At 45.4% G+C, this 12,443-nt stretch overlaps 1 pseudogene; it reads left to right on the top strand.

Annotated features, from left to right (window-relative positions):
* The first annotated feature begins 773 nt into the window (after positions 1-773).
* On the top strand, positions 774-2,216 carry LOC111775938 (bone marrow proteoglycan-like; annotated as a pseudogene).
* Positions 2,217-12,443: the final 10,227 nt, after the last annotated feature.

Below are 12,443 nucleotides of genomic sequence, written 5' to 3'. Positions count from 1 at the left end.
TCCCTCAGGCTGTGGCAAACCTTCCTTCCTCTGGGGAACTTCCTCCAAAGTCCCTATATAAAATGTCACTGTGTGATGGAGAGAAGGAAGATCTGGGATTTGGGAATTCCTCAGGACCCAGGAAGACTTCTGGGTAGGTAGGTGTTTTCTGGTGTAGTGGAACTTATTCCAAGTAAATGTTCATCTCCTGGGAAGCATTTGGCCTGAGCTGGGAGGTTCTGGAGGGCTGGCTGGGATTGTGTGTGGCTGTCAGGTTTCAAGGGGGTCAGCAGGGACAGGAATTCTCATCCTCTACCTTTCACATTCCTTCTGAGGTATGTGAAAGGTCTCCTTATCTGGGGAAGGCAGAGATGCACATGTGGCTTTTTAAGCTTTGAGGAGGGAACCCACTTTCTAAGTGCTGTGTGGCCTAGGAAGGCCAATAATCATTGTTTCTGGATTCTCTTTGTTTCAGAGACTGTGAGGGGCTTATTAAGTACAAAACAAAAATAATATTCCCATCTTCACATTCAGGTCCACGGGAAAGCCAACCTTGTCTGTCCCTCATGGTCTGCTTCATTCTATTCAGAAAGAAGTGCTAGCATCCTGGAGAATCAAAGGCTGGGCTCAGCATTAGCTTTTCTGGCCCATCCTGGCTTCTGTTCAAGCCTGCTGTTTCTTTACCTCACTTCCAATGTCCCCTAATGGTGTGGCTGTGGGGTGTGTGTGTGTGTGTGTGCGTGTGTATGTGTGTGTTTGACAAACTATGTTCCCCATTGCAGGAAAAAGCCAAGATGAATCTCTCCCTACTTCTGGCTGTTCTATCTGGGGCAGTTCAAGCGGTTCATCTGGGTAAGTCTCCTTAGTCTTCAGTCTTTCTTTCTCTCCTCTGCTCCTTTCCAAAGCATATAGGGTCAGAGTCACAAAGCCACCTCTTTTGCTGGCCATCCTCTATTTTCAGATGTCTGCATTTAAAGGAACAGAGACTGTAGAACCTGGAGTTAGAGGGACTCCTCGGGGCATCTGTATATCTGCAGCTTCATTTGTAGTATGACATTCTCAATTTTGTCCTTTATACATAATGGCCATGATGATCACCATAATGACTTTCTTTTATTTGAGCTCACCTAGTGTACTGTGCTAAGCATTTTGTATGCATTATCTCCTTTAATCCTCATAGCATCCCCATGAGGAATGTAGTATTGTATACCCATATTGCAAATGAAGTAAAGCTATTAGATGATGGAATCAGTACCCAAACCCACAATGGCCTGATGCGAAGTCCTTGATCTTCACCCCATGACCTCATGTGGGAGGCTAGGTTATCCTCATGGAGGCATGGTTCTAGGTTCCTCTCTTTCCAAGGCTGAGCATTCTGATGGCTAGGGCAAGGAGGGAACTGTCCATGGTTCTGGAGAGGAACAGGAAAAGATGTGAGGGGGTGCAGTTGGAGTTTCTCTCTGCCAGGGACTGAAACGTCCAACTTTGAGAGCCCCTTGGGAGATGAGATCCTGCCTTAGGATGGGGAGATGCCAGAACACGGGACAATGGAGGCTCCTATGGAGGGACTGACCCTGCTGGAGGAAGAGGAGGAGGGAGGCTCTGGAGGTGAGGATGCCCCTGAGCAAGAGAGGGCTGTCAAATCAGTCTCAGCCCTAGAAGAGGTGGACAAGGACTTTCCATGCCCTAAAGAAGAGGATACAGTCAAGCAGGTGGGCATCCCTGGATGCAAGACCTGCCGCTTTGCTGTGGTGGTGAGAGCCATGACGTTTAGCCAAGCTCAGGTGAGTGGCCTGTGGCTGAGGCTGTGGCCAGGGGTGGGGAGGAGGGCATGGAGGGGATGTGTCTGGCCTCTGAGTCACTGTTTATTTTCCTGACTGAGGACCCTAGGGGTGTCAGTAGGCTCTGAGGCTCTCACAGCTGTTAGAGGTGGGTATGAGGGCATAAGAGGTGAGGGTCAAGTGGAAACAGTAGTTACATTTTGATCTCTAGTCTTCAAATGGCTTTCTGATTGGCTTGGTGAGTGCGGGAATGAATTGTGGAGACTTCGAGACCCAAGGATAATGTCACGTGTATTTCTGAGGAGGGGCACCTCATTTTTCCTCTCTTATCCTGCCTTGCAGTATACTTGGCAGAGGTGCTACAGGGGCAAACTCGTCGCCATCCATAACCTCATCTTTCCCTACCACATCCAGTGCTCAGCCAGAAGTGTCAGCCAGGGTCAAGTCTGGATTTGAGGCATGAGCACAGGCTTGGTAAGAGGGGTCCCAGATCTAAATGGGGAGCCCCTTCTGACCCAAGCCAGTGCTCAACTTGCTGCAGATTTCTTTGTGCTTCTGCTCTCTGATCCTCTGAAGAACTGGGGAGAGTTGGACACCTGGGCATCATAGCAAGGTGGCTCCCTAGTCATCAGGAAGAGCCAAGGCTTTAGATGAGTAGGTTTGGGTTCAAGCTTTGCTCAGGCTCTGACTGTCTGTATGACTTGCGCAGGACTATGAGCCTGGGTCCTCATCTCTAGAATGGGGTTGAAACTCCTGTCCCACCTCTTGTTAGGGTCAGAAGGATGAGTGTCTCAGGAGGATGCATAGAATGTAATGGTGCTGATCACTGTGGATCAACATTTTGGTTGACCAGGACTGTGTCCATGATGGTCCAGCAGAGAAGCAAAATGCCCAGCAGGCAGCAGGAGGTTCAGACAGGGACAGTTCCAGCTCTACCTACCTGCTTTCCCTTTGCCTTATGCTCCAAGGCCACCTTCTCCCTTTCTCTCTCCTCTAGGGCAGCTGCTGGCGCTTTTACTGGGTTGATGGCAGTGCCTGGAAGATTTGGTACTGGGCACTCAGCCAGCCCCTGGCCTCTGGTGGCAGCTGTGTGTCCATGTGGAACCGAGGTGATGTGGAAGTGGGGATGAAAGATGACAAGGCATGGGAGGTGGGAGGGGCTTATGGAGGTGGTGCTAGGAAGATGTGGACCCTCCAAGGGAGAGGCCTTCTGGATCTTCAAACTTCATTTCCAGTGAAGTGTGCGGTGGGGAGGTGGAAAGACCCTCCTGGGGCTAAGTCATGGGAAACAAGAGGCTGAAGGCCCCTTCTTGTTCTGCCTTAACAGAAGGTGGCTGGAGAGTACCTCATTGCAACGCCTTCCTTCTCTGTGTCTGTTCCTACTTAGCAGGACCCAGTCGGGAGTTCAGAGCCTCCCCCTCCTGGGCCCCTGCCTCCCCTCCCATGCCTGCAGCCCCTTCCTCCACCACCCTGGAATAAAATTACTTTCCTGAAACTGATTTCTGTTTCCTCTGATCATTGATCCACTCTGCTTAGCCTCAATCTTGAACTTTCTGCCCTACTATGACTCTACTGTCTTTCATGAAAGGGGCCAGAAGTTATTACTGTCAAGGAGGATGAAACGTGGGGTGGGGTCTGTGGGGCAGTCTTAGAGACAGAGGAATGGGCTCAGCTAGCTCTTTTCATAGAATGCCCAATTACTGGGTGCCGGTGTACAGATCCTGGCAGGACCCCACCAATCTCTCTTGAATCTTTCATGATGGACCATCAATGTCCTGGTCTCTCCTACAGATTATAGTTGCCTTAATGTGCTAGAAAATTAGCACGTCCCGGGAACAGCCGACAACTCTCAGGAGTGGGTGTATGAGCACCCCAGTCCCTTGGGCCTCAAGTGGAATAATTTTAAGGCATGTCCTGGGCACCGTTTCACAGTGGAATTAACTTCATTACCCAGGGAGGTAGCTGTCTTTACAACACATATTTTCTTGTGAATTATTCTCTTTGCTTCTAGTGCCCTTGCACCTCCCAAATAAATTGGCACACAACACCTTGTCTCAGGGTCTTCTCCTTGGGAAACCCAATATCAGACAACCTGCTCTATGGTCAACTCTATATAAGGCCTGGGAATATGTTAGGACACTGGGAACATACAGTTGTTTATAATATAAGCACTACAATAACCACTAATTTTTGCCACTTATTACACACTCACAAAGTACTCCCTACTGTGCAGGCACTATACAGAGATGACCTTGTGATCAACAATTATTATCCCATCTTACAGAGCCAGGCTCAGAGAAGGGATGACCTATTAAAAGATTTTCCCAAGGTTGAATACCCAAATGCGAGCAAAGCTGTTATTTTACTATCTGCTCTAGAGCATGGTCCTTTAACCATTATGATTCTCTGGCTGGAGGCGTTGGCTGCTCTCCCCTCCAGGACATGATCCTATGGGGATGGAGCATAGTGTGTGTGTGTGTGGGGCGGGGGGGGCAGGATGAACTCCCTTAACCTCGTGTTCATCTTGGGGCATAGGACTCCAACCTAGATGGGGTGAGGGTGTCCCAATCAGAGATGAGGAAGGAAGGCATTCTGAATCCTCTCTCCACTAGGGAGGTAAGCAGAAAGTAAGAGGTCAATGCCCTGAAACCCCTTTCCTCCAGGACCCCTCAAATTCAGAGAATTACAGATGGGACCAAGGTCATAGAGAGAGGCCAATCAAGACCTTTAATATTTTGACTACGGCCCAGACAGGAGAAGCTACTTGCTCAAATTTACACAATAAATTGAGAAACAGAAATCAATCAGGTCCATTATAGTATTGTAATTGTACCACAATAGTCTGTGGATTTCAAAGATGCTGGAATTCTGAAACACTGTTATGGATTCAGCCCTGTGCTGGGTACTGTGGAGGATGCAGCTGAAATAGAATTTTCACTCTTTGCCCTCATGGACTTAATATTCTGGTGTAGGAAGGCATGATTTCCCTCTATTCCTATATTAATAACAAGAGTAACAAAATATCCAGTTTATTAAGCATTTACTAGGTGCCAGGCTCTGTGCTAGGCGGTAGGTTTGTTTTGTGTTGTCCCTCACAAATCTCTTCTGTTGGGGACATGTGTTGTGACAGAAGTGTGACTTCCAGTCCATGGAGATCCCCTTCGGGGGATTAATGTCAAGAAAGGGCATGAAGGAGACGTCTCGGTTCCGGGTAACGTTCTGTATCTTGTTGTGGGCACAGTTATGTGGAAGCATTCACTCTGTAAAACTTTCCTGAGCAGTGTCCCATACTTGACAATATGCATGTTATACATCCACAAAAAATGTTGTAAAAAATGAAAATAATGACATAGGGCACTGGCTTTACATTTCAAAATACAGGTTTCTGTGTGTACTTTTCCTCTCCACCAAGATATTAACTAAGCTCTGTGAAAGGAAGATGGTGTGTTTACAATGGAATCTGTGGAGTTCCTCACATTGTGCAATGCGCAGAGCTCAAGCAACACTCAGGGCTTTTGTGTTGATCAGGGTCACAGTTCTAGCCCTGGTTTCCTGACAAGGGCCACTCCCAACACCATCCTACAGGGACAGTTCTGAGAGCTGTACTGAAGCTGATCTCATCAGAGGTAGGTTCTGGCATTAGCCTCAGTTTACGGATGAGAAAACTGAGACACAGCGGGCTGACTCTGGGATTTGTGATTTCATTATACATCACACAACACTGCCTCTCAAGATGGCAAGACACACCCTTTGCACAATGTGGGGGTGGACAGACTCTCGGGAGGCAGAGTTTGAAAACCCTATGAGCATAAATGCAAACAGTAAGCCAGAGACCTGGAAGTTGACAGATGTTGAAAACGTTGGCACCATTAGCTAGAGTGTCTGGAGGTAACACATTTGGGTGTGTCAAAAAAAGCAAGGACTTGGAAGCCAGACAGGGTAGGGTCAACATGTCACTTCTTTTTTTTTTTTTTATTAAGGTTATAAAAGTTAACATCCTTGTGAAATTACAGTTGTAGAATATTATTAGTCATGTTGTAGGTACACCACTTCACCCCTAGTGCCCTTCCCCCACTCCCCTTTCCCCTGGCAACCACCGATCAGTTCTTTTTGTCCATACGTTAACTACCACCTATGAGTGGAGTCATGCCGAGTTTGTCTTTCTCTGTCTGGCTTATTTCACTCAACATAATACTCTCAAGGTCTATCCATGTTGTTGTGATGGGACTACTTTGTCTTTTTTATGGCTGAGTAGTATTCCATTGTATAAATATACCACAACTTCTTTATCCAATCATCAGTTGCTGGGCACTTAGGTTGGTTCCATGACTCGGCTATTGTGAATAATGCTGCAATGAAGATAGGGGTGCATAGAGCTTCTGAAATTGCTGATTTCAGGTTCTTAGGATATATACCCAGTAGTGGGATGGCTGGGTCATAAGGTATTTCTATTCTTAACTTTTTGAGGAATCTCCATACTGTTTTCCATAGTGGCTGCACCAGTTTGCATTCCCACCAACAGTGTATGAGGATTCCCTTTTCTCCAACATTTGTCAGTCTTGGTTTTGGATATTTTGGCCATTCTAACAGGTGTAAGGTGATATCTTAGTGTAGTTTTGATTTGCATTTCCCTGATGATTAGTGATGATGAGCACCTTTTCATGTGTCTATTGGCCATCCGTATATCTTCTTTGGAGAAATGTGTGTCCATGTCCCCTGCCCATTTCGTAATTGGGTTATTTGATTTTTTATTGTTGAGTTGTGTGAGTTCTTTGTATATTATGGAGATTAACCCTTTGTCGGATAAATAACTTGTGAATATTTTTTCCCACTTAGTGGGCTGTTTTTTTGTTTCAATCCTGTTTTCCCTTGCCTTGAAGAAGCTCTTTAGCCTGATGAAGTCCCATTTGTTTATCCTTTCTATTGTTTCCCTCATGTGAGGGGTTATGCTGTCCGAAAAAATTCTTTTGAAGCTGATGTCAAAGAGTGTGCTGCCGATGTTCTCTTCTAGCAGACTTATTGTTTCAGGCCTAATCTTTAGGTCTTTGATCCATTTTGAGTTTATTTTAGTAAATGGTGAAAAAGAATGGTTGATTTTCATTCTTTTCCATGTGGCTGTCCAGTTTTCCCAGCACCATTTGTTGAACAGACTTTCTTTCCTCCATTGTAGGCCCTCAGCTCCTTTGTCAAAGATTAGCTGTCCATAGATGTGTGGTTTTATTTCTGGGCTTTCAATTCTGTTCCATTGATCTGTGCATCTGTTTTTGTACCAGTACCATGTTGTTTTGATTACTGTGGCTTTGAAGTATGTTTTGAAGTCAGGCATTGTGATGCCTACAGCTTTGTTCTTCTTTCTCAGGATTGCTTTAGCAATTCGGGGTCTTTTGTTGCCCCATATGAATTCTTGGATTCTTTGTTCGATTTCTGTAAAGAATGACATTAGAATTCTGATTGGGATAGCTTTGAATCTGTATATTGCTTTAGGTAGTATGGACATTTTAACATGTTTATTCTTCCAATCCATGTGCATGGAATATCTTTCCATCTCTTTATGTCATCGTCGATTTCTTTCAAGAAGGTCTTGTAGTTTTTGTTGTATAGATCTTTCACTTCCTTGGTTAAATTTATCCCAAGGTATTTTATTCTTTTTGTTGTGATCGTGAATAGGATTGAGTTCCTGAGATCTTTTTCTGTTAGTTCATTGTTAGCATATAGAAATGCTACTGATTTATGTATGTTGATTTTATACCCTGCACCTTTGCTGTAGTTGTTGATTGTTTCTAATAGTTTTTGTATGGATTCTTTGGGGTTTTCTATATATAAGATCATGTCGTCTGCAAACAGTGAGAGTTTTACTTCTTCGTTGCCTATTTGGATTCCTTTTCTTTCTTTTTCCTGCCAAATAGCTCTGGCCAACACCTCCAGTACTATGTTGAATAGGAGTGGTGAAAGTGGGCACCCTTGTCTTGTTCCTGTTCTGAGAGAGGTGGGTTTCAGTTTTTGTCCATTGAGTATGATGTTGGCTGTGGGTTTGTCATATATGGCCTTTATTATGTTGAGGTACTTTCCTTCTATACCTATTTTATTGAGGGTTTTTATTATAAATGGATGTTGGATCTTTTCGAATGCTTTTTCTGCATCTGTTGAGATGATCATGTGGTTTTTGTTTCTCATATTGTTAATGTAGTGAATCATGTTGATTGACTTGTGGATGTTGAACCATCCCTGTGTCCCTGGTATAAATCCCACTTGATCATGGTGCATAATCTTTTTGATATATTGCTGTATTTGGTTTGCCAAAATTTTGTTGAGGATTTTTGCATCTATGTTCCTCAGTGATATTGGCCTGTAGTTTTCCTTCTTTGTGTTGTCCTTGTCAGGTTTGGGGATCAGGGTGATGTTGGCTTCATAGAATGTATTAGGGAGTGCTCCATCTTCCTCTATTTTCTGGAACAGTTTGAGAAGGATACGTATTAAATCTTCTTTGAATGTTTGGTAGAATTCTCCAGAGAAGCCGTCTGGTCCTGGACTCTTATTTTTGGGGAGGTTTTTGATTACTGTTTCTACTTCTTTACTTGTGATTGGTGTATTCAGATTCTCTATTTCTTCCTGATTCAGTTTGGGTAGGTTGTATGAGTCTAGGAATTTATCCATTTCTTCTAGGTTGTTCAATTTGTTGGCATATAGTTTTTCATAGTATTCTCTTATGATCCTTTGTATTTCTTCGGTATCTGTTGTGATTTCTCCTCTCTCATTTCTAATTTTATTTATTTGAGACTTCTCTCTTTTTTTTAGTGAGTCTGGCTAAGGGTTTGTTGATTTTGTTAATTTTTTCGAAGAACCAACTCTTTGTTTCATTGATCCTTTCTACTGTCTTTTTTGTTTCAATATAATTTATTTCTGCTGTAATTCTTATTATTTCCCTCCTTCTACTGACTTTGGGCTTTGTTTGTTCTTATTTTTCCAGTTCTGTTAGGTCTCGTTTGAGGCTTATTATTCTTGCTTATTGAGGTGAGCCTGTATTGCAATGAATTTTCCCTCTTAGGACTGCCTTTGCTGTGTCCCAAATAATTTGGAACGGTGTGTTTTCATTTTCATTTGTCTCCCGATAATATTTGATTTCTTCTTTAATTTCTTCAATAATCCATTGTTTGTTCAGTAGCATGTTGTTTAGTCTCCACATTTTTGGCCCTTTCCCAGCTTCATTCTTGTAGTTGATTTCTAGTTTCATAGCATTGTGATCAGAAAAGATGCTTAATATTATTTCAACCCTCTTGAACTTATTGATGCTTGCTTTGTTTCCCAAGATATGGTCTATCCTTGAGAATGTTCCATGCACGCTTGAGAAGAATGTGTAACCCGCTGTTTTTGGATGAAGTGTCCTATATATATCTATTAGGTCCATCTGATCTAATTTTTCATTTAATTCTATTATTTCCTTGTTGATTTTCTGTCTGGATGATCTGTCCATTGGTGTTAATGGGGTGTTGAGGTCCCCTACTATTATTGTATTACTGTTGATGTCTCCTTATAGTTTTGTTAAGAGTTTCTTCACGAATTTTGGTGCTCCTGTGTTAGGTGCATGTATATTTATGACTGTTATGTCATCTTGGTGGAGCGTCCCTTTTATCATTATATACTGCCCCCTTTGTCTTTTGTTACCTGTTTTGCTTTGAAGTCTACTTTGTCTGATATAAGTATGACAACACCTGCTTTCTTTTGTTCATTATTGGCTTGGAGTATTGTCTTCCACCCCTTCACTCTGAGTCTGTGTTTGTCTTTGGGGCTGAGGTGTGTTTCCTGGAGGCAGCATATTGTTGGATCTTGTTGTTTGATCCATCCTGCCACTCTGTGCCTTTTGATTGGAGAGTTCAATCCATTCACATTTAGTGTGATTATTGAAACGTGGGGGCCTACTTTTGCAATTTTATCACTTGATTTCCAGTTCTTTTGCATTTTGTCCTGATGGAGAGCTGTTACTTTGTATTATTCCTTCTGCTTATCTCCTTTGTTCTGGATTTTGTAACCCCTTTCCTTTTTTTGATTTTTCAGGAATGAGTTTCTTCCTGAGCAATTCTTGAAGAGGAGGTTTTGTGGTGATGAACTCCCTTAACTTTTGTTTATCTGGGAAAGTTTTTATTTCTCCATCGTATGTGAAGGATATTTTTGCTGGGTAGAGTATTCTTGGCTGCAAATTTTTGTCCTTCAGAGTTTTGAATATTTCATTCCAATCTCTTCTAGCCTGTAAGGTATCTTCTGAGAAATCTGTTGATAGCCTTATGGGGTTTCCTTTGTAAGTTATTTTCTTCTGCCTGGCTGCCCTTAGTATTTTCTCTTTGTTGTTGACTTTTGCTAGTTTCACTACTATATGTCTTGGGGTTGGTCTTCTTGCGTTAATAAAGCTTGGAGATCTATTGACTTCTGTGACATGAAGTTCCATCTCTCTTCCCAAGTTTGGAAAGTTCTCAGCTATTATTTCTTTGAACAGGCCTTCTGCCCCCTTCTCCCTCTCTTCTCCCTCTGGTATACGTATAATTCTTATGTTGCATCTCCTAATTGAGTCGGATAATTCTTGGAGAGTTTCTTCATTTCTTTTTAGTCTTAATTCTCTCTCCTCCTCTGCCTGCAGCATTTCTATATTCCTATCCTCCAAATTGCTAATTCTGTCCTCCATATTATTGACCCTACTGTTCAGAGAGTACAGATTTTTCTTAATCTCTTCCACTGTGTTCTTCATCTCCAGTATTTCTAATTGGTTCTTCTTTATGGCGTCAAGCTCTTTTGTGACATAGCTCCTGAAAGCATTGAGTTGTCTATCTGAATTCTCTTTTAGGTCATTGAGTGTTTTCATAATGGCAGTTTTGAAATCATCATCATTTAGGTTGTAGATTTCATTGTCTTTGGGATTGTTTTCTGGATGCTTATCATTTTCCTTCTGTTCTGGAGATTTAATATATTTTTTCATACTGCTTGATGGTGTGGTTTTGTGCCTCCGCCTAGAGATAGATTTAGTCACTGTTTCCACTTGTTGCAACTGGTGTGTGTGAGGGGGCAGCTGTTTAGACTGCCCCAACCAGGAACCCTGTCAGCTGTTACTGACTGGGTCTGGACCCCTCCTCGTAGTCACAGTGGTCCTGTGGGGTCCCTTGTCAGTTGTGGGGGCTATCAAGAGGGGGCCTCAGGCTGCTGGTGCCTACTGAGGCAGCCCACCTAGACACGCTCCCTCCTTGTGGTCTACAGCAGTGTTGTGGGCTTTCCCATCAGCCAGGAGCAGGATCACTTATAATCTCCGATTTGTCCCTAATGGAGCCCACCAGATCACACTTGTCACAGATCCACACTTGTCCACTATAAGTCCCAGCAGAGCTATGGATATCTTCTGCAGTCTGTCATTAGCTCACTTAGCTGTGCTGCTTTTGCCCCAGGGCCTTCCCGCCTTGTGATTGCCAGTCGGGACCTCTCCACTAGTGCTGTGCAGAGGCTTTCACTGAGGCTGCTGTAAGAACCTGGAGTTCCCCCGTGGGCTACATAGTCATTTTACTGGAGCTCTACTCTGCCCCACTTTACTCTCACAGGATCTCTGGGAGCCCCTTGCCTCATCTGGGACACAGCCAGAGTCCGTAGGCCTGGCGGTGGCTTGTAAGCTGCTGCCTTGTGGGGAATTCTGCTCTAGGGAGCTTCCTGGTGTTCCGAATGCTGTGCGGGGCCTCCCTACCAATGGCGAGCAGAGGCCCTCCCTGCTGGGGGGGTGTGGGACCCTAGAGCAACCCCCCGGGCTGCAGAGCTGGGTGTTGGAGCTCCACCCAGTCCCCAGATGCGTCCACGGGAAGTCCGGGCACCCCCTGTACCGACCCCTGCGCAGGAGACCCTGAGCCCAGCAGCAGCTTGCGGCCTGGAGCCACCCCAGGGGATCCGCCCACTGGGAGCTTTCCTTTTTCCTGGATTCTGGGCGTGGCCTCCCTGCTAATGGTGAGCAGAGGCTTTCCCTGCCAGGGAGATGCGGGACCCTGGAGCCTTACCCCGGGCCACAGAGCCAGGTGCTGGAGCTCCAAGCGTGTCCCCCAAGCACGTCTACGGGAAGTCTGGGTGCCCCTTGCACCGAGCCAAGTGCCAGAGACCGTAAACGCAGTGGCAGCTTGCAGTCTGGAGCCGCCCCAGGGGATCTGCCCACCGGGAGCCTCCCTTTATTCTGACTTCTGGGCGTGGCCTCCCTGCTAATGGCGAGCAGAGGCTTTCCCTGCCAGGGAGGTGCGGGACCCTGAAGCCTTCCCCTGCGTCACAGAGCCAGGCGCTGGAGCTCCAAACATGTCCCCAAGCATGTCTACAGGAAGTCAGGGTGTCCCCTGTACCGAGCCATGCACCGGAGACTGTGAGCTCAGTGGCAGCTTGCAGTCTAGTGCTGTGCTGGCCCACCAGGAGCTTCTCTTTGTTCTGGCTTCTGGGCGGGGCCTCCCTGCTAATGGCGAGTGGAAGCCTTCCCTGCCAGTGGGTGCAGGGCCCTGGGATTTCCCCCTGGGCCTAGGTGCGATCGTGGGGGGCTTGGGTAGCGGTGTTGTCACCTGTTTCCACCGTCGCTACGCTGGTGAGTGCACACTCCTGCCCTTGGTGTCTGGCGATGCTATGGTGGAGTCCATTGGAAGAGAGTGTCCTGCAGGAACTAGGCTGTCCGGGGGTCAGGGGTTG

The sequence above is a fragment of the Equus caballus genome, chromosome 12 (assembly GCF_041296265.1).
Source record: "Equus caballus isolate H_3958 breed thoroughbred chromosome 12, TB-T2T, whole genome shotgun sequence".
NCBI classification, from domain to species: domain Eukaryota; kingdom Metazoa; phylum Chordata; class Mammalia; order Perissodactyla; family Equidae; genus Equus; species Equus caballus.
Note: the sequence above shows the minus strand (reverse complement) of the source record. Positions and strands in the feature narration are given on the sequence as shown.